Raw genomic sequence first — 20,041 nt, 5'->3', positions numbered from 1 at the left:
GGTTTATCTTTATTTCTCCAATGTAGACTTTGGAAAGTTTGCTGTGGTTTCTGCCTGGATAATCAGTCAGATGACTTCAGATATGATGGAGGAGGAAAAGGAGACCTGTTGCCTTCAGATGAAGGGTAGCATACGGAAACCCCAAGGATCGCTAAACATCTCATGGCATTTCCTTACTTAGTCTCCTAACTTTCCAACAAAGAGCACAAACAGGGAACCAGGATGTGGAGAGGCTGCCCATCTCTCCAGAACCATGACTGTCTTCAGCCCCCGATGACCTGATTGCCAATGCTATATCTTCCATAGCTCATGCCCTTCCTCTCATAGACATGAGACCTCTGGAAACCCAGGCCACCTGGGGATCTGTGGATTACTGCTGGTGTCCACAGTGGTTCTCCATCTTGAATACCCTTTAAACTCACTGGGGAGCTTTAAAAAATACTGACATTGAAGCCCCACCCCAGATCAATTACATAAGAATTCCCAGGGATGGGATCCAGGTATCTACAAATTTTTAAGGTTCTTCAGATGATTCTGATTTGCAGTTAAAACTGAGAATTGTTGTTCTAGACAGAGAGGCTACCTTACAATTCAATCTTTTCCTGCTGTTTTCTAAGGGTTCTTTGATTTCCCCTTTTCCTTTCTATACCACCCCTCTCAGCTAAAGAAGTCTTTCACAATCCATTTGGTTGCGACAGTCACTAAATAACAAAATTGGGAGAGAAAAGAAAGAAAAAATGACATGTGGACTTTATTTCTGTTTTTACAGCATTGACTTCTACCTTGCTCATCAGTTTCATCTTTATTTATAGAGAAGCAGTAAACAGATGACTTTGTTCTGTTTTCCTTCCTTTCCCAAAAGTCCTATTCCAAATGTGATGAAACAGATTAAATATACATATTTGATTAGGTAGGTCAGGGTAAGGATTGTTTGTTTCCTCCATCGAACACCTTCATTCTCTTGCAGGAAACGTCTGTATAAAGTAGCCAATTACAAAAATTATGGAAATTTCTTTTCAATGTATACAGTTGTTCCACCCAGAGGATACAACGCAAACATTCTAGGAAGGTGAGCAATTAGGCAATTTTCCTTTACAATGTAAACATTAAAAGTAAATGTAAGGCTGGGTGTTTGAATATTATTTATAGCACCCGAAGATACGAAGCAAGTCTCTCAAGGATAGAATCCACAAAAAGCGCTCAGGTAACTCAAAAACCCTGACCTTATGATGTCACCTGCCTTTCGTTCTTCCACCTTCTCCATAAATAAACTTCGAAAATTCATGTGTATAAGTACCGTGCGCTAACTGAATGCACCACTGGAGCACTGGCTGTTGTATGGAAACCAATTTGACAATAAATTTCATATCTAAAAAAATAAATAAACGTTAAAAACAACAAACAAATTCATGTGCATATCATGGTATTTATAGCTGCTACAGTGCTTCACTCTGGTATCAATTTGCTCGACTTAATACATCATAAAACATTGTGGGTACGGACAGGATGTCAAAGTGTTTTCTGGAGTTACCCGGCAAAGAAAATGCCTTCCACCTCGAATCTTCGGGCATACCTTGCTGGCCTATGTCTTTATTTCAGTGTGATACACGATGTCCCATGCCAAGCCCTTACATTACAATCTCTTGTTCTCAAAAGTGGGTTCACAGCAAAACTGCTCATTAGGCTTGGAAAACATTTTTTTTTTCCTGAGAACCTAGCTTAAAGCTAAATAAGATTCCACTTTGGAGTCCAGATGTATTTTGACAAATTTCAGACATGCTTTTGTCTTGAGTTGATTCCACAGAAAACAGATGGAAATTAAGATTTGGTGGTTATTAGCTGATATGATCAAAGCGGATAAAATGGACTGACCATGCAGGATGCCATTTGTTTATACAAAACTAGGAGTCTTTTGCGTGTGACAAACTTGATCTCGTTTGAGTCTCACAGCGCTGAGGGGAGTATTCCCCATTTGAACAGTGAGGGAGTGAAGCTATGGAGAGATGGACCTACACACTGAGTCTTCTGCTTTATCATTAGTAGACAATGGCATGCTGGAGTTAGGGACTCAAGCTCTGGAGTTACATCCAGGGTTTCAAGCTTACATCTGACTCCACTACTTATCTCTGTGTCAGGTAAACTACTGTAACCCCCTAAGCCGCAGTGTCACCATCTATAAATTACCAGAATTAATACATACATTAATGCCCTTTAGAACAAGCCTGGGACATGGTTCAGTATGATTCCATACTGAGTCTGGCTCGGTATGATTAGGATCCTGTTGATAATAATGAGAATAGAAGCAACTTTTTAATATCTACTCCATGCAAGGTACTGGGCTAGATATTGTGTGTGTATTTTCACTCATCTTTACAACAATCCTGAAAGAGGAGAATGAACACAAGCTCACACACACACACACACACACACACACACACACATACTCAAGAAGGTTGTAAATTGTCTAAGTTCCGGGAACTGGTAAGAGATTGAGTTGACTCTCTGATTCCCTGCTTTGCCAGTGATTCCCCTTTGTGGCTTTGCCAAGGCTTGGGGCTTATGTGGAGCTCACTGATGGATCCAAATCAGCCAGAGTAGCCCTGCTTTTGACTACATTTCATATTGGGCTTTAATAGAGATTTTCCTTTTAAAAAAAATCTTGTTACTACAGAAAAGTTTGAAAAGTACTGTACTATGCTAATCACCCATGACTCATACGGTCAGATACAGGTTCTGAGTTGCTTTCATACAAGGAAATGACTGCCACCACACAGGAACCCTCAAGAACCTACCATCCAAAAACTCTTAGCTTACTGCCACTTGCCCCACTGCCAGGAATAAGGGCAAGAGGTCCTTTGCAGTCTCTGAATGATTTTCTGGGGAGTCTTTTTGTTCTGTCATCAAGTCCCGAGATCCTGAATTCTCTTTCTTTGAATGTTGACTGTATTCAAGTTGACTATATTCAGGAAAACCCAGATCACATATTTAAAAAACAGAGGAGATCATTGCAAAAATATTTATAGGAAGTTAAAAACATAGCAAACTCTTGCAGCACCTGGGTGACTCAGTTGGCTAAGTGTCTGACTTAGGCTCAGGTCATGATCTCAAGGTTTGTGGGTTCAAGCCCCACGTCAGGCTCTGTGCTGACAGCTCAGAGCCTGGACTCTGCTTCGGATTCTGTGTCTCCCTCTCTTTCTGCCCCTCCCCTGCTTGCTCTCTCTCTCTTTCTCAGAAATAAATAAACATTAAGAAAAAAATTTTAAGAAACATAGCACGCTTTTTAATTTTGAAACCCAAGTCAGGGTTGGAGTCATTTCATTTCATTTCATTGGCAAAAAAGGAAACGGTAAAACCATACTACCAGATTATTTTCAAATTTAGAAATTGGCAAGAAAACAATTTAACCTCTTCTTTATCAAAGGACTGGAGTTGCTTCCCTGTATTATCTTCATTCTATCCAGATTCTATTTCTGTATTCAAGGCCAAAGCTTTGAATAGAGAAGACTGGCTTGAGAAACAATATTGGTAACTCAAGTCACATATTTTCCTTGGTTTTTTTATGCATGAGTGAAGACCCAGGTTGCAAGGTGGAGACAAAAAAGATAAAACCTTGAAGATTGCTTCAAACCACAGCATATGCATAGGCTATGTAGTTTTGTCTAGGAAAGTACTTTTTTTTTGGTCCACAGATAAACATTTCCCACAAAAGTATCCCATTAGATTTCATTTAACAGATTTTCCCTTATATGTGGATTTTTGTCCACAGGACCAGAGTTATTTTGTCTTCAAAAGGAATAATTCTGTTGAGAAAAAAAAGAAGATAGAAGACTTTCTCATTATGTGAAAACCTGGTCTATTTTCTTTGGGTTTTTTCTTTGTTGAGAAAGTGATCAGTTTCTGTGGCATAACACTAGTCAAATAAAATGGGACATTTGTGCAGAGGTTAAAGATTAAAAGTAGCTTCCCTTTGAGAAGAAAAGCTTCAGAGTGTTTTATTGTGGGTTGGTGGGTTGCATATCTAATTTCAAATTATAATTAAAATAACAACAGCCATACTTTGCAGGGATTGTGGGTTATTAAAAATGATGTCAAATTACCCTTTTTGAAAATTGAGAGAATATGAACAGAAGCCAAAATACAGATGGCATCTTTCTCTAACCAAACTCAGTCTCTAATAGTCTAATTTTAAAACATTAGTTGGCCAGAGGCTTAGTATGGGATGTGCCCTCTCTGAATCTGCCCTCAGTTAAGTAAAGGAAGAGCCCTCTGCATCGAAGGTGGTTTCTTATTTGAATCCTTTTGGGGACTTTTCCCTTTGGGGGTACTTTAAGAGCTCAGGAAAATGGAAAGGAAAATGGAAGGGAAAGACAACAATTCCTAAATTACACCTACATTTTCTTTATTCCCATTATCCTTCAATAATTGCTTATTTGTTGATGACAATGTACATGAGTCACAGGACATCTGCATTTTTCTTTTTTAAAATGTAAAGTATTGGGGGCTATTTTACAAGTGTGTACTTTAGAAGAATTAAGAAACATAATAGGTATCCACATAATAGGTACCCCACATGGACTCCATCCTTATCCAAAGTCTACATGGCACTTAATTGTTCACATTCCCACCTTCCCCTGGACTTCAGAGTAAGTTTCTTAAAAAAAATTTTTTTAATGTTTATTTATTTTTAAGAGAGACAGAGTGCAAGCAGGAAAGGGACAGAGAGAGAGGGAAACACAGAATCTGAAGTAGGCTCCAGGCTCCAAGCTGTCATCAGAGAGTCCAGTGACAGACTCACAAACCAAAATGATCATGACCTGAGCCGAAGTCAGACGCTTAACTGACTGAGCCACCCAGGCCACCACCGTCCCCCCCGCCCCCCCGCCCAGAGTAAGTTTCTTGAAGAGGGGGACTGAGTCCTTATTTTGTGATATTGTTTGTACAGAGCACTATACCTGGAACATGATAGGGGCATTTGGTGAAAAAAATCCTGAGTGATATTTTCAGAGGGCTTGGAAATCAGCACTGACGGTATTTTTCTTATGACACTTTAAAATGTTATTCCACTGTTTTCTTCTTTTGTTTTTGCTTTGCCTCCATGGTTTCTGATAAGAGAGTTTCCCTCGTTTGAATCACTGATTCCTTATGTGTAATGTGTTGTTTTTATCTGGCCTTTTTAAGATTTTTGGCTTTGTTTTCTCTGTTCTTTGGTTATGATGAGTCAGAGAACGGCTTTCTTCAAATTTTTCCTATGTGAGGTTTGCTGAACTTCTTTCATCTGCAAATACATGTCCTTTTTCAAATCTGGAAGTTTTTCAGCCATTATGTCATCAAATATATTTCTGCACCATTTCTTTCTCCTCACCTTCCAGGATTGCAACAACATCAAAATAAGAAGCTTTGAAACTGTGGTTTATATGCACAATAGAATACTATGTGGCAATGAGAAAGAATGAAATCTGGCCTTTTGTAGCAACATGGATGGAACTGGAGAGTGTGATGCTAAGTGAAATAAGCCATACAGAGAAAGACAGATACCATATGTTTTCACTCTTATGTGGATCCTGAGAAACTTAACAGAAGACCATGGGGGAGGGGAAGGGGGAAAAAAAAAGTTAGAGAGGGAGGGAGTCAAACCATAAGAGACTCTTAAAAACTGAGAATAAACTGAGGTTTGATGGGGATTGGGAGGGAGGGGGAGGGTGGGTGATGGGCATTGAGGAGGGCACCTGTTGGGATGAGCACTGGGTGTTATATGGAAACCAATTTGACAATAAATTTCATATTAAAAAAAAAAGAAGCTTTGATACTGTCCCACAGCTCTTTGAGGCTCTGTGCATATTTTATCAAACTTTTTTTTTCTTCTGTGTTTTTCAGATTGGATAATTTTTATTGATCTACCATAAAGTTTATGGATTCTTTTTTTTTAAGCTTATTTATTTATTTTGAGAGAGAGACAGAGCAGGAAAGGGACAGAGAGAAAGAGAGAGAATCCCAAGCAGGCTCTGCACTGTCAGAGCAGAGCCCAATGCAGGGCTCAAACTTATGACCCATGAGATCATGACCTGAGCCGAAATCAAGAGTCAGATGGTTAACCAACTGAGCCACTCGGGTGTCCCATTATTGATTCTTTTCTTACTCATCTCCATCCTGCTTTTGTGGTGCTACAGTGGACTTTGTACTTCTGTTATAGTATCTTTCAGTTCAAAATTCCCATTTGGTTCCTGATACACCTTCTATGTTTTGGCTGAGAATTTGTCTTTCCAGGAGTGTTCACCCTTACTTCATGCACATCATTGTAAGAGGTTCTTAAAGTCTGTGTCCGATTATTACTACATCTGGGTCATCTTGGACTTTGTGTTTGTTGAATACGTTTTCTCTTGAAGGTTGCTAACATTTCCCTGATTCTTTGTATGTCAAGTAATTCTGGAATGTATCCCAGGCATTTTCATATTATGTCTATGAAACTCTGGGTTCTGGGCTTAACTCTGGGTTAAAATTTTTCTGGGGAGTGTTGTTTTTTGTTTGTTTGTTTGTTTTTGTTTGTTTTCAACCTAGTTAAGTTCAGACCACAGTCCTGACCCACCCGCATGCTGTGGCTCCAATATCAATTTAGTATTGACAAACTTTCTGTATTATCTGGCCTCCCCTGTGCATGCACCATCCAGGGCTCAGTCTGAAACCTGGATGGCGGTCTACACTGTAGGTCAGTTCTCGGAGTGTTTGCTGTGTTGCTTATGGTCAAGTTCTATGCATGCATGGCTCGTGATGAGCCCAAGACTTTGCAGACTTAAAGGATCCCTTTCTCCAGCTACCTCTTTTCTGTGAATCCCCCACATTCTCTGACTCCTAGGAGCCCTTTTTCATGGAGAGCCATGGTTTTAGCATCCATGCACTATAATGAACTTCCTGAAACTAGGTCTACCTCGGAGCAAAGTAGCAAGAGGAAAGAGCCTTCGAACCACCTGTTGTTGTGGCTGCTACCCCTATGCCATCTCCACTGTTGCTGCTATTGCCACTGCCACAGATATGCCACTACATTACTCAGGCACACCCGAAGTAGGGATTGAGGAGGTAAACCTCTCTCTTTCCCAGGGACTCCTTTCCCAGCCTTCTGGCCCAAGAGAGAATTTTTCTTGCAGCATCTTCTGCTAGCACTGACTGCACAGCTTCAAGATTCAGGCTGCCGTGGAATCTATGCCAGCAAATATGGGAGGAAAGAAGAAGCAGAGACTCTTCTCAAAAGGTGTGTCCTTTGAGTTTTTTATTCTCCTCCCCTGTTGGCTTGCTATTCTGTATTTTTCAGAGTCTTCAGATAGTTGTTTCATGTATTCTGTTCAGGACTTTGGGTTGTAATCAGGGGAAACGATAGGGTGGCATGCAGTTCCTTCATCTTAACCAGAACCGAAATTTGCCAATCTAATTGTTTCTAATATCCTTTTGTCATGGTAAACAATGCTAACACTTGCTTACTATGTGGTGAATACTGTCTTGAACCTTTTACATGTAGGAAAACAACAAACGTTTGTCGCAGGCATCATTATCCCGAGTTTATAGAGGAGGAAACGGAGACTTATGGGGTTAGGTGAATCACTCAATGTCACACAACTGGAAAACCAAGTGCAATTCCTGGCCGGTCTGACCCCAGAGCCAAACTCTGAGTCAGTCTGCAGTATAGCCATGGCCAGCCCTGTCACGCAGCCTGAATGGGGCCAGAGCTGCCGACACTCTGATTACATGTGAGGATCAGGCAGCAGTCTTCTCTGGGACCCGTGTTTTCATAGCTTTCAGCATTGATTAGGTCAAGCTGAAAGATGTACTTATGCACAAGGCAGGTTGAGACTCACTATTGCTTTGTGTTGGTTACTGGGCAGGTGTTTGTTTAAAAGAAGTGGAAACAGGTGTGTGGGCTCTGATTCAATTACATGATGGAGAGGAACACACTGATCCATGGCCATTTTCAAGGAGAGATGCTGATTGTGCTAATTAATCATTTGTCTGTCAGAACAAAATAGAACATAATAGAAAATGATGTTCCAGTTACCACAGGTATGGAACACGGACTCTAGTGTCTGTCACTCCAGCAACCAGATGCAACTGTTTATGATGACAGCAATTAAGATGCAGTAGCTGAGTCCTCCTGGACTACCATGTCTGGGATGGTTTGAAGGAAAGGTGTTTTACAGACTCTTGCCAACAGCATGGGACGTCATCCAACAGGAATTGCGTCTCAAAGGAACTTTTCCCTTCAAAGAGATTAACTGAGTCCTTTCGGATCATGATGGTATCCCAGAGATATGGCTGAATGGAATGTTTTTCCATTCTGTGCTCTTGGAACACTCAATCTACCTCACGCAACCATGACGTTTATGCCCATAACAGAGTGTCATAATAATATTCAATTCTTTCTTGAAGCTATCCACTTGCCACCCAACAGCCAGGGTGGTCTCTTAAAAACAAATTGGGTACGTTGCTCCTCTGCACAGGAGTCCCCAGTGGCTTTTCAGTACATGTATAATTAAATCCCAACTCCTCACCCAGATCTACAAGGCTCTGCACGACCCAGCCCTGCATACTCCTATGCCTTCATTTCATGCCACTCTCTCCCTTTCTCTCTATGATCCAACTTCATGGACCTTCTTGCCAATTGCTGAACAAATTGAGGCCATTCTCACTTCGGAGGGATTTCCTTTGCTGTTTCTTTTTTGTATTTGCTATTCCACTTTCCCCAGACATTCACACAGGTGGTACTTTCTCATTCGGTTCTCCGTTCAAATAGTTCAAATACCACTTTTTCACAAAGGCTTCCCTTCACAGCCCTACCCAAAATAGGGCTTATTCTTGCACATACCTCCATATATTCTCTATACATTTAGCCTACTTTGTTTTCTTCATGCATTTATTATCTGGATTTTTATTGCTTCATTTATTTGCTCAGTGGCTGTCTCCCTTACTAGAATATAAGCTTCCTGGGGAAGAGACTTGTCTGTTGCCTTTCCGTATTTTATCTGCAGGCCTAAAACACTGCCTGACACATAATACATTCGTAAAAGAATTTGATGAGTACATGGACAAGAAGATTAATTAACTAATAAATATTGGATATACACAAATAAGGCACAGTCTAATCCATCAAGGAATTTTTCGTTTGGGGAAGAAAACACATACAGCTAATAATCTGTCCGTGTCACTTCTTTGTTTATACCTTTCAAAAATTCCCCATCAACAGTGAGGTTTCTGAGCCTGGGATCATCATTTTCACCAGATAGTGGAGAAGTTTAGAAAAAAATATTAGGACGCACGTTAAGTCTTTAATAAAGTGAATGCAACCCAAATTACAGTGTTCTAACTTTTGCTTCAGGGTTACATCTTCTTTTAAGTTGGAGGACTTTCCTCTTGGTTGCAATGTAACAAACCTAACTGCATATTATAGGCTCTACCTCAGAGATTTCTCCTCTGCTCCCTTACTTCTCCAGCACATGGAACTTGCTATCTGAGTTCCCATCATTGTAGGGGCACCTGGGTGGCTAAGTCAGTTAAGCATCAGACTTCAGCTCAGGTCATGATCTCATGGTCTGTGGGTTCAAGCCCTCCCTGCGTGGAGCTCTGTGCTGACAGCTCAGAGCTTGGAGCCTGCTTTGGATTCTGTGTCTCCCTATCTCTCTCTGCCCTTCCCCTGCTCACGTGCACTCTCTCTCTCAAAAATGAGTAAACATTTTAAAAAATGTTTTTGAATCTCCATTACTGTAAAAGCACTTTCTTCCAAGGGCCTGCTTTGAAGCAGACTATCGTAGGGACAGGTTTCCTTTATCTTTAGGACCTCATGTCTATGTCGGTTTTTCAGATTATGGTAAAACATCTAGCTGGTGATTCTTGAATATGACTTCCCATTACAAAAGCTACTGTTACCTAGAAAAAAACACCCAGAAATTTTCATATAATAAAAATCTCGTACGGGACCCAGGCAATTCCTTCCAAGAACACATAACCCCAGCCCAGTCATGAGGAAAACATCAGAAAAATGCATTTAGAGAAATTCTACAAAATATCTGACCAGTGTTTCTCAAAACTGTCAAGAACATCAAAACAAAGAAAGCCTGAGAAACTGTCACAGCCAAGAGGAGCTTATGGAAAGATGGAGACTACCTATAATGTGGTATACTGAATGGGATGCTGGAAAGGACAAGGGAACAACAGGTGAACACTAAGCAAAAAAATATATAGACTTCTTTTTTTGTTAATGTTTATTTAATCCTGAGAGAGAGAGAGAGGGCAGTCAGCACAGAGTCCGATGCGGGACTCGAACTCACAGACGACAAGATCATGACCTGAGTCAAAGTCAGAAGCTTAACTGACTGAGCCACCCAGGTGCCCCTAAAATACAGACTTCTGAATAAAGTCTGGAATAAAGTATAGATTTCAGTTGGTGATAATGTATCAACATTGGTTTTTTCATTGTAAGAAATGCACTGTGCTAATAATGTAAGCTGTTAATAATAGAGGAAACTGGGTTCAAACGCATAGGAAGGAACCTTCTGTACCATCTTCACAATTTTTCTGTAAATCGAAATGTTCCTAGAAATGTAAGTTGATTTTTTTTTAATTTTTTTTAACGTTTTTATTTATTTTTGAGACAGAGACAGAGCATGAACGGGGGAGGGGCAGAGAGAGAGGGAGACACAGAATCGGAAGCAGGCTCCAGGCTCTGAGCCATCAGCCCAGAGCCCGACGCGGGGCTCGAACTCACGGACGGTGAGATCGTGACCTGAGCCGAAGTTGGCAGCTCAACCGACGGAGCCACCCAGGCGCCCCTGAAAGTTGATTTTTAAAAAGAGAGAGAGAATAATACCAATGTACAACTAAACCAAATTGAAAAAATATAAATAAATAAATTTTAAAAAGAAGAAAGAAAATGAAAAGATAAGCTGTAGATGGGGAGGAAATACTTAGAAAATACATATCAAATAAAGAACTGGCATTCAGAATATATAAAGCACTGCCATGACTCAATAATAAGAAAAGAGCCCAAATGGGGAAAAAAAAAAAAAACCCACATAAGATTCAGACAAATACTTCAAGTAAATAACATATAGATGGCAAATAAGCACATGACAAGAGACACAAATTATTAGCCACTTAAAAAGGCAAATTAAAACCACAATTAAAAAAATAACAAAAAACACAACAACATACCAGAACACATCTGTTAGAATGATATTAGGGGCACCTGGGTGGCTCAGTTAGTTAAGCATCTGACTCTTTTTTTTTTTTTTTTTTAAGTTTATTTTATTTACTTTGTGAGAGGGAGAGAGCAAGCAAGCAAGCAGGGGAGGGGCAGAGAGGGAGGCAGAGAGAGAATCCCAAGAAATGCAAGGCTTCATCCCAAGAATCGTGAGATCATGACCTGAACCAAAATCAAGAGTCAGAAGCTTAACCCGACTGAGCCACCCAGGCTCCCTAGTGTCCAACTCCTGATTCTGGCCCAGGTCATGTCTCATGGTTCATGGGATCAAACACCATGTCAGACTCTGCGGGAACAGCACAGAGCCTGCTTGGGAGTCTCTCCTTCTCGCTCTCTGCCCCTCCCCTGCTCGCATGCACACAGTCTCTCTCTCAAAATAAATAAATAAGCTTTAAAAAAAAAAAAGAATCATGCTAATAACCATAAAAATGATACTGATAATAAATTGCCAAGACCCAATGCTAGCAAGGATGTGGAGCAACTGGAAGTCTCCTACAATCCTGGTGGGAATGCAAACTGCTACAGCTGCCTGCTTTGAAAACAGTGTAGCAGTTTTTTATAACATTAAACATACATTTATGAAACAACCCTTGTGAAATTCCACAGATTATGTCAAAGGCGGACTCTGTCCTGTCTCAATGTATATTGAAGGAATATAGAAGGAAATTCTTCCAAACTTGCTTTGATAATAGCTATTATCAAATAGCTATTTGGTGCATATTATATACCAGGCACCATAGTAGAGTCTCAAACATACAAAACAAGACAGACAAGATCTTTTCTTTTCTGTGGCTTACATTCTAATGGGTAAAGGCAGAGATAAATAAACAAGAGTAAAGTCAACAAAAACAATAAAATTTCAAATAATGGTAAGTGCTTTTATGTAATCCATAAATACAACAACATGATGGTGACTGTAGAGGTTACATTGTACTGGTCACCAAGGTGGACCAGCTCTGTCATTGGGGTACAGGCCAGAATAATGGAATAAAACAAATCAGATAACAAATGTTGGCAAGGTTGCACAGAAACTGGAGCTCTCTTACATTACTTGTGGAAATGTAAAATGGCACAGACACAATGGAGAACAATTGTTCAAAATGCTAAACAAAGAATTACCACTTGACCCAGCAATTCTACTTCTGTGTACCCAAGGAAATGAAACTGTATGTCCACACAAAGGCTTGGGCATTAATGTTCACAGAAGCACTGTTCATAAGAGCCAAAAAGTAAAAACAGCACAAGCTTCTATTGACTGATGAATGGATAGACAAAATGTGGTACATCCATACAAGGGGATAACTCTTCAGCAACAAAAAACAATGAAGTACTAATAATGCATGCTGCAACATAGGTGAACCTCGAAAACATACTAAGTGAGAGAAGCCAGCCACAAGAGACCATATACTTTATGAATCCATTTATGTAAAATGTCCAGAATAGTCAAATCTGCAGAGGCAGAACTTAGATTATTAGTTCTCTAGGGCTGGAGAATGAGGCAGGTAATGGAAGTGACTGTCAATGGGTACAAGGTTTCTTTTGGAGGCCATGAAAATATTCTGAAATTAGATCATGGGTGATGGTTGCACAATTCTGTAAATATAATAAGAACCATTATATTGTTCACTTGAGTGTAAACTATATCTCAATGAAGTGTTAAAAAATAATAAGGCAATTATGCAAACACCTGAGGCAGAGTGTTTCCAGGGAGGGAACAGCGAGCATGGCCATGAGAGCTGGGAATAAATTTGGTCTATTTAAGGAACAGAGAGAAAGTAAGGCTGGAGCTAGTTGGGGAATGAGAAGCAAATAGAGACCAGGTCAGATAGAGTCTATTAAGCCATAATGGGAAGCTCGGATTTTATTCTGAGTATGATAAGAAGCCATCGGAGGGTTTGAAGTAGGATAGTGACAGGAGGGGATGCATATTAAGATTAGTCGGGCTACTTTGTGGGTAAGTGACTCAGGAATATAAAAGAAAGCAGGGAGGCCAGCCAAGACCTATTATGGCAGCTTGCGCAACACCCAGAAATGTAATAGATTTCTTTTTTTCTTTCCTTTCCCTTTCTTTTCCTTATCTTTTCTTTCCTGTGCTTCTCTTCTTTTCATCATAAACAAAAAAACAAGGTCACTTTATATTTAGCAGAACAGTTCTCATGAGTGATCCCAGAAAAAGACACTAGCCAAAATATTTGACCCTCTGTTAACCTTTAGTACCTCAAACAGGTTGTACGTCACCGGTCACAAGAGAACAATCTATTAATAATGAAAAAATTTAGACTCCTTTTATATAATTAGTCCTTATAAAAAAAAAAAAAAAAGGTAACATTCCAATTTAGTATCAAAACCTGCTTTTCACTCCAAACAGCACTGTCACGGTAAAACATAGGCCACTTCATGTGGCTATGACAACTCTTCCCACACCGATTTCCTACCTCACCGCAGCCAAATGATTTCCCTACATCACAAACAAACTACAGTCTTCGGGGTTATGTTTGGAAAAGGAACAATAAGGCATCTGTAGAAAACAACATTTGCATGAGATCCCTCTTCTTGCCTAAGGGGTTATTTGCAGTGTACAAGCTCAAGTGGGTGGCAAAGACTAGGCAGGCTTTGTGAGACCATTACTCATGTAATGAGATTTGAGGTCCGCTATTCAACACAATTTTCAGTGGGCACTCTCCCCATGGTTAAATTGCTGCCTACAGACATTTTGATTATCAAATGTAATTTAAAAATGAAAGAACACAAAATACCCCTTCTTTTCTCCAGCCCCACCTCCGCCTTTCAAGTTTTTCCATTTATCTCCTAAAGGAGGTTTGCTTAGCAGGATACTATGTTCAACCTTGGAATGTCTGACTCTCACCTGGGACTCCTCCAGCCCTCCTCCCATCCCGTGACAGGTCCCAAGGCATCTCTCCAGTTGACCCAGAAATTTCTATGTCAAGAGCCAATCAACCTTGAAATTATGAGTGATTTGACACCTTGTGTTTCAGCCAGCTCCAAACATCCATATACCACATGCCCACTTCTCCATAAAATTAAGCTACACCCATACACTGGTGATTGTAACCATTTTAGAGCCTGTTTATGAGTTCTAAACCTGCCCCTGCTTTCAGTGCAATTTTCCTCCAGTTTCTCTCCTTTATGATCCTGCATATCTCCCTGTGAACTTTGTTTTGCCCTAATCTCTCTGATAACTTTTGTCTTATTATTACTTGGATTCTAGAGAGATGAAGCAATGTTTTAAAGTAGACTCGTGAGAAACTTTAGAAGTTTGAGCTCAGGCCCTGTGTATCAACTGCTGTGAGACTGTCTTAGCACCTCGGCCACAAGCCCAGTTGTGTTTCACTGGTCACTCGATGCTTTGTGCCATGATGATAGCCTCACAGGTCCACTGGCTCTGAACCTGCTCTACACCACTTCCCTACTCTACACCATCACCACCTCATCACCAAACTGGGGCACACAGGAATGTCTGACTGTCTTCAGCATCATGCCTAGATGGAGGGAAATCATGGGACCCTGTCTTAGACCCTCTGTCCATCTCAGACTACCATGCTGACATTTCTGTGGTGCCCACTCAATATAGTCATAGGATATATAAAACTATGGTCGTGAGTCAACCAGAAGCTCAAATGGGAAGCAAGCTGTAAGTCCCCTGAGCTCTGAGATTCCAAAACCTCTATCAGGGAATCCCAGAGATCTAACAGGGATTTAACCAGAAGTGGGGCACAAAACCACACTAAAACTAAATTATTTTTCCCCTCTTATTTCTTTCCTAGCTTCTTCCACCCCTAACCCCACGAGGAATTTTGCACATGTGTGATAGGAGTGTTCTTTGTATCATAACTCCCACTATTTCATGCTCCAAGGATTGATTCAATTTGTGAAAATCTAGTCTGGGAATTTTCTAGAAAATTAATATTTTTCTCTTCTTTCCTAAAGCCCTGTTTTTATCATTTTTATCTTGATGGGGACTTTAAAATGTTCAAAGCTGAGCTATTACTTTTTGTTCTAGGCATTATCAGTTCCCTCTACTGGGGCAAAAATTCTGATTCATGGCCAAAGATTAATGTAAAAAAATGCTGGGTGGAAAGGAGGAGGGAGATATATTTTAACAAGATGAGAAAGTACATTGTGTGATCTTTCAAAACACAATTGCAAACATGAACATTGCAATTACAAATCATTTTCCAATACCACTTATAGAGAACAAGATGGGGTCACTCATGTCAAGAAGGGGCCTGTGTCAAGCAATGATGGAAGCAGTTAAGGGTACTATGGCTACCAGATATCACTGAGCCTAGCACTAGTTGACAACACCCCAGAACTGATAACAAGCAGAAGCAGAGGAGATCTCCAGGAGCCCAAAGGGCCAAATCCCTTTTTAAAAAAGGAAGGATTTTTGCAGCAAACTGTCAGACTCTTCAGACATAGTCCCCTCTATGTCTGACCACTTCAAAAAGGCAGCTGCCTGATGGATCTCTGAACAGAACTGAGGCCCTTGCCTGCTTGAACTTAATAAACAGCAAGTGCTGAGAGCTGACCCCGACCAGACTGAGGCTTTATCTCAACTGTGTGCCCACAGACGGACTTCAAGTTTGGTTCGTTAACTTCCTACCTTCTGTGTTAATCTTGTTTGTTATGTGACTTGTCTTGTGTTCTGTTTTGTGCGCTGTGTAAGAAGCCAAGTTAATCACATGGTGAAATGTCATTGAGTTTGGGATCCTGAACCTGCTTTATAATTATGTTAACCTTGCTTTATGGCTGAGTAAAGCTAACATTGTAGAAAGACACAACTCATGTGTTTGCCTTCGTAGCGTGCTCATGACACTGCTAATGCCTTCCATTGATATACAGCTAGCTTCTCATATTTCCTTCTTATTAACAATGAAATAGATATCTTTTTACACAGAACAGACAGTTTTGGTAGGTTAAATTAATAAGAGTGAAATTTCAGGGCCAAAATATTAACATTTTTAAAGCTTTAGATACATGTGGCCAAAGTATCCCTTTCTCCACATAGACCCCCCAACAATTACTCTTCCTCCATACTCTTTTCATAATAAGTCACTATCATTTATTCAGCTCTGTCAACCGGGTATGTGAGTTCGGTTTGCATTTATCTGAATATTACGGAAATCAAACAGATTTGCATATACTTTTGACTCTTTTTTTCCTTTTCTTCTTTTCTCTGTTTTTTTTCTTTTTTGGTTTTTAATAGCCTATTCATATTCTTTGTACATGTTTGGGAGTGTGGAAATAAATGAAGAGCTTTCAAATGAGAGCAAGAAAGACTATTCATTTCAGAGCCTCCTATAACAAGGCAGTCGGCCACCATCACTTGTGTTTGGCAGTGATTCAAGGGCAGACGGGGAAGGGGGAAAGCTTTATTGTGAAATAAAGGGAAGTCTTCAACTATGCTCTGGGTGGGAGTTGTTGGCATGGTGAAGCTGGAAATGAATTGAGTGCAAGTGAGCCATCCATACGATTGGTTTGGGGAACATATTTGACCCTGAGTTGGAGCTGGGCAAAAATTAGGGAAAGTGACAGTAATTACCAAGTCATGGCCATTTGGGGCTGATTACTGCAAAGGTTATGGGTCAGAGTTCTTTTTTCTTAGGTGACCTAGCCATTGTCCATTTGTATACCCAGATTTTCAAGAGGGGAAAGATGTCTTTTTCTTTTTGATATGTAAGAACTCTTTATAGATAAGGAGACTCATTCCTGGACACATGTGTTGCCAATTGATTTTGAAGTCTGAACTTGTTGAAGAGTGTTTATGTTATATCAGTTTTTAAATATTATATAAACTATTATTTTTCATAGCCTCTGCTTTAGTTCGCTTAGAAAGATTTTTCACATTCAAATATTATAAAGTATTTACCTGTATTTTCTTTAATACTTATACTCTTTTTTTTAATATATTTAGAATTTATGTTAGTGTAAGATGTGTGGTAAAGACTAGTTTTCCTTTTATCCAGACCGATAGGCTTTTGCCTCAACAACATTTGTTAACAAATCCATCCATTGCCCATCAATGGATTCCCACAATAGTTTTGGTTTGACGAGATTATAATATCTGCATGTGAATTTGTAATTGAAGTCTAAGCTTATGAAGTATCTCACAGAGCTTTTAAGAGTCCAATGTGGGGCAAGGCGTAAACTTCAAAGAAAACCTGGAACTAATTGCTGAGGTAGGAGTGTGTATGCCATTGGTAAGAGTTTACTATGTGTTTACAGTTTGTGTCCTTTAAACGTATCTGAAATGCACAAATCTTAAATACATCATTCAATGACTTTTGACAAAAAGTGCAACTCAAACTATTATCAAGAAAATGTGGGGCGCCTGGGTGGCTCAGGTGACCTGAGCGTCCGACTTCAGCTCAGGTCATGATCTCATGGTCCGTGAGTTTGAGCCCCGCGTCGGGCTCTGTGCTGACAGCTCAGAGCCTGGAGCCTGTTTCGGATTCTGTGTCTCCCTCTCTCTCTGACCCTCCCCTGTTCATGCTTTGTCTCTCTCTGTCTCAAAAATAAATAAACGTTAAAAAAAAATTGAAAAAAAAAAAAGAAAATGAACACCATAATAATCTCAGAAGTTTCCTCCTGTTCTTTCCCAGTGAGCCCTTCCCCCTCCTACAGAGACAATCATTACTCTTAATTTTTTTCCCATCATACATTAGTTTTGCCTGTTATTGTCTATAACATACTTTGAAATGCAACAAAAATAGTATGTATTGGGGCACCTGGGTGGCTCAGTCAATTGAGCATATGACTTCAGCTCAGGTCATGATCTCATTGTTCATGAGTTCAAGCCCCACTATCAGGCTCACTCCTGTCAGTGTGGAACTCATTTCAGATCCTCTGTCCTGCTCTCTCTCTCTCTCTCTCTGTCTCTCAAAAATAAATAAAACTTAAAAAAAATACTATGTGTTGATCGAAGGAGAGAGGAATAAATAGATGGATATTTATATGATAAAGCAAGTATAATAAAATGTTAATGATAAAATCTGGAAAATAGGTATATGTATATTCCTTATAAAATGCTTTCAACTTTGTTTTTGTTTGGAAATGCACATAATAAAATGCTAAAAAAGAGAAAAGAAAAGAAAAAAAATCAAAGAAGAGCTAAAACAGTTCTGAAAAAGACCAAGATTAGGGAAATATTGCTACATATCAAAAAATATATAAAGATATATTAATCAATATAGTGTGGTGCTGGTACAGAGATAGAAAAACTGACCAATAGAATAGAATAGAGAAACCAGAAATAAGCCACATGTATGCAGAAACTTCATTTACAATGGAAATAGCATTGCAGATCTATAGACGAAGAATAACTTTTTCAAGAAAACAGTACTTGGACAATTGCTTACCACATGGAAAAATAAAATAAGATTCCTTTCTGACGGTGTAATATCAGATGAATTAAATGGACTTAAATGGGAAGGCAAGATTGTGCAAGTTTTTGAAAATGTAGTTTACTGATGTTCAGAATCTATTTCCACTTTCCTCTGATGTGTATCCTTGTACTACAGAAATCTTACCAAAAAAAAAAAAAAATTCTCCACTTCCCACTAAGGAACAGGATACAATTAGGTCTAATCAATTAGGCACACTCACATGAGATTTAGAAAGTGGCAATGAGGCCAAGGCCACCTACCTGCTGCTTTAGGTTGCTTTTGGCTTTCAGCAAGTCCAAGGAGAATCCAGCAGGCAGCCTCACTGGCGGAAGGACAGTTGTGATGGCCGCAGTGGCTGGATTCTGTTCCAGGCTTCAGTTACCGGCTTCAGAGCTGTCAAGACATGGCTGACACGGTGGTTGTGACAGCTTTGTGAGTATGGATTTTTTCTTCTGGATCATAGATTTTATTTAGATGCGAGATCCAGATTTCATCAGCATTAACTCCCTCTTTTAAACCGCTCAGGTTGAAATACCTTGGTTATATTTCCTGCATTCAATCCTGACTGACAGAGCATGCAAGATTAGAAAATACCCTTATGGCCTTTAGGAAAGTATTTCTTAAACAGGACACATCAAAAAAGTCATAAATCAAAGTAATTCACATTTGACTTCTGTTCAAAAAAAGACAATATAAATAGATAAAACCTCACAAAATAGTTGGCGATACTTGCTACATATATCCTTGGTATAGATTAGAATCCTAACTAGATTTTTAAAAAAAAACTAATATGAATCAATAATAAAAAAGGGAGAGAAAGTTTAAAACTTGGCAAAATACATGAACAAGACAAAGTGCAAATATCCTATCAGCATGTGAAATTATACTTAGCTTCACTGGGAAGCAACAAAATGCAAAATAAATCCACAATACAAAATTCGAACTCATCCGATTGGTAAACATTTAAACAGTGGCTCATCCAGTGATACTTGGATATGGAAAAACCAGAATTCTAAAACACCACTAATAAGAATGTGTTCTGCTACAGCCACTTTGAAAAGAGTCTATAATTACTTGAAAGAGTCCAACAAGAGTCCTACCACACAGATATTTCATTGCCGGGAGTATATGTTTGAGAAACTCTTACACATATGAATCAGGAGGTACGAGTAAGAATTATTCTGGAAGCTTTGCTTCTATGGAAAAAAATCTGAAATCCAAATGTTCATCAGTAGTAGCATAGATGAATGAACCATAGAATATTCGTTCAGTTACTATGCAACAATGAATTACAGCTACTTGTTGCCTGTTTACTCTCAGATCTATTCCTCGCCCTACTGCAAACTACACTTTCTGGGGTCCTTTGCCAACTGACTTCTAGTTAGGTGGGTATCCT

This window comes from Puma concolor, chromosome A2 (genome assembly GCF_028749965.1).
Source record: "Puma concolor isolate L17-30 chromosome A2, mPumCon1.1.hap2, whole genome shotgun sequence".
NCBI classification, from domain to species: domain Eukaryota; kingdom Metazoa; phylum Chordata; class Mammalia; order Carnivora; family Felidae; genus Puma; species Puma concolor.
Note: the sequence above shows the minus strand (reverse complement) of the source record.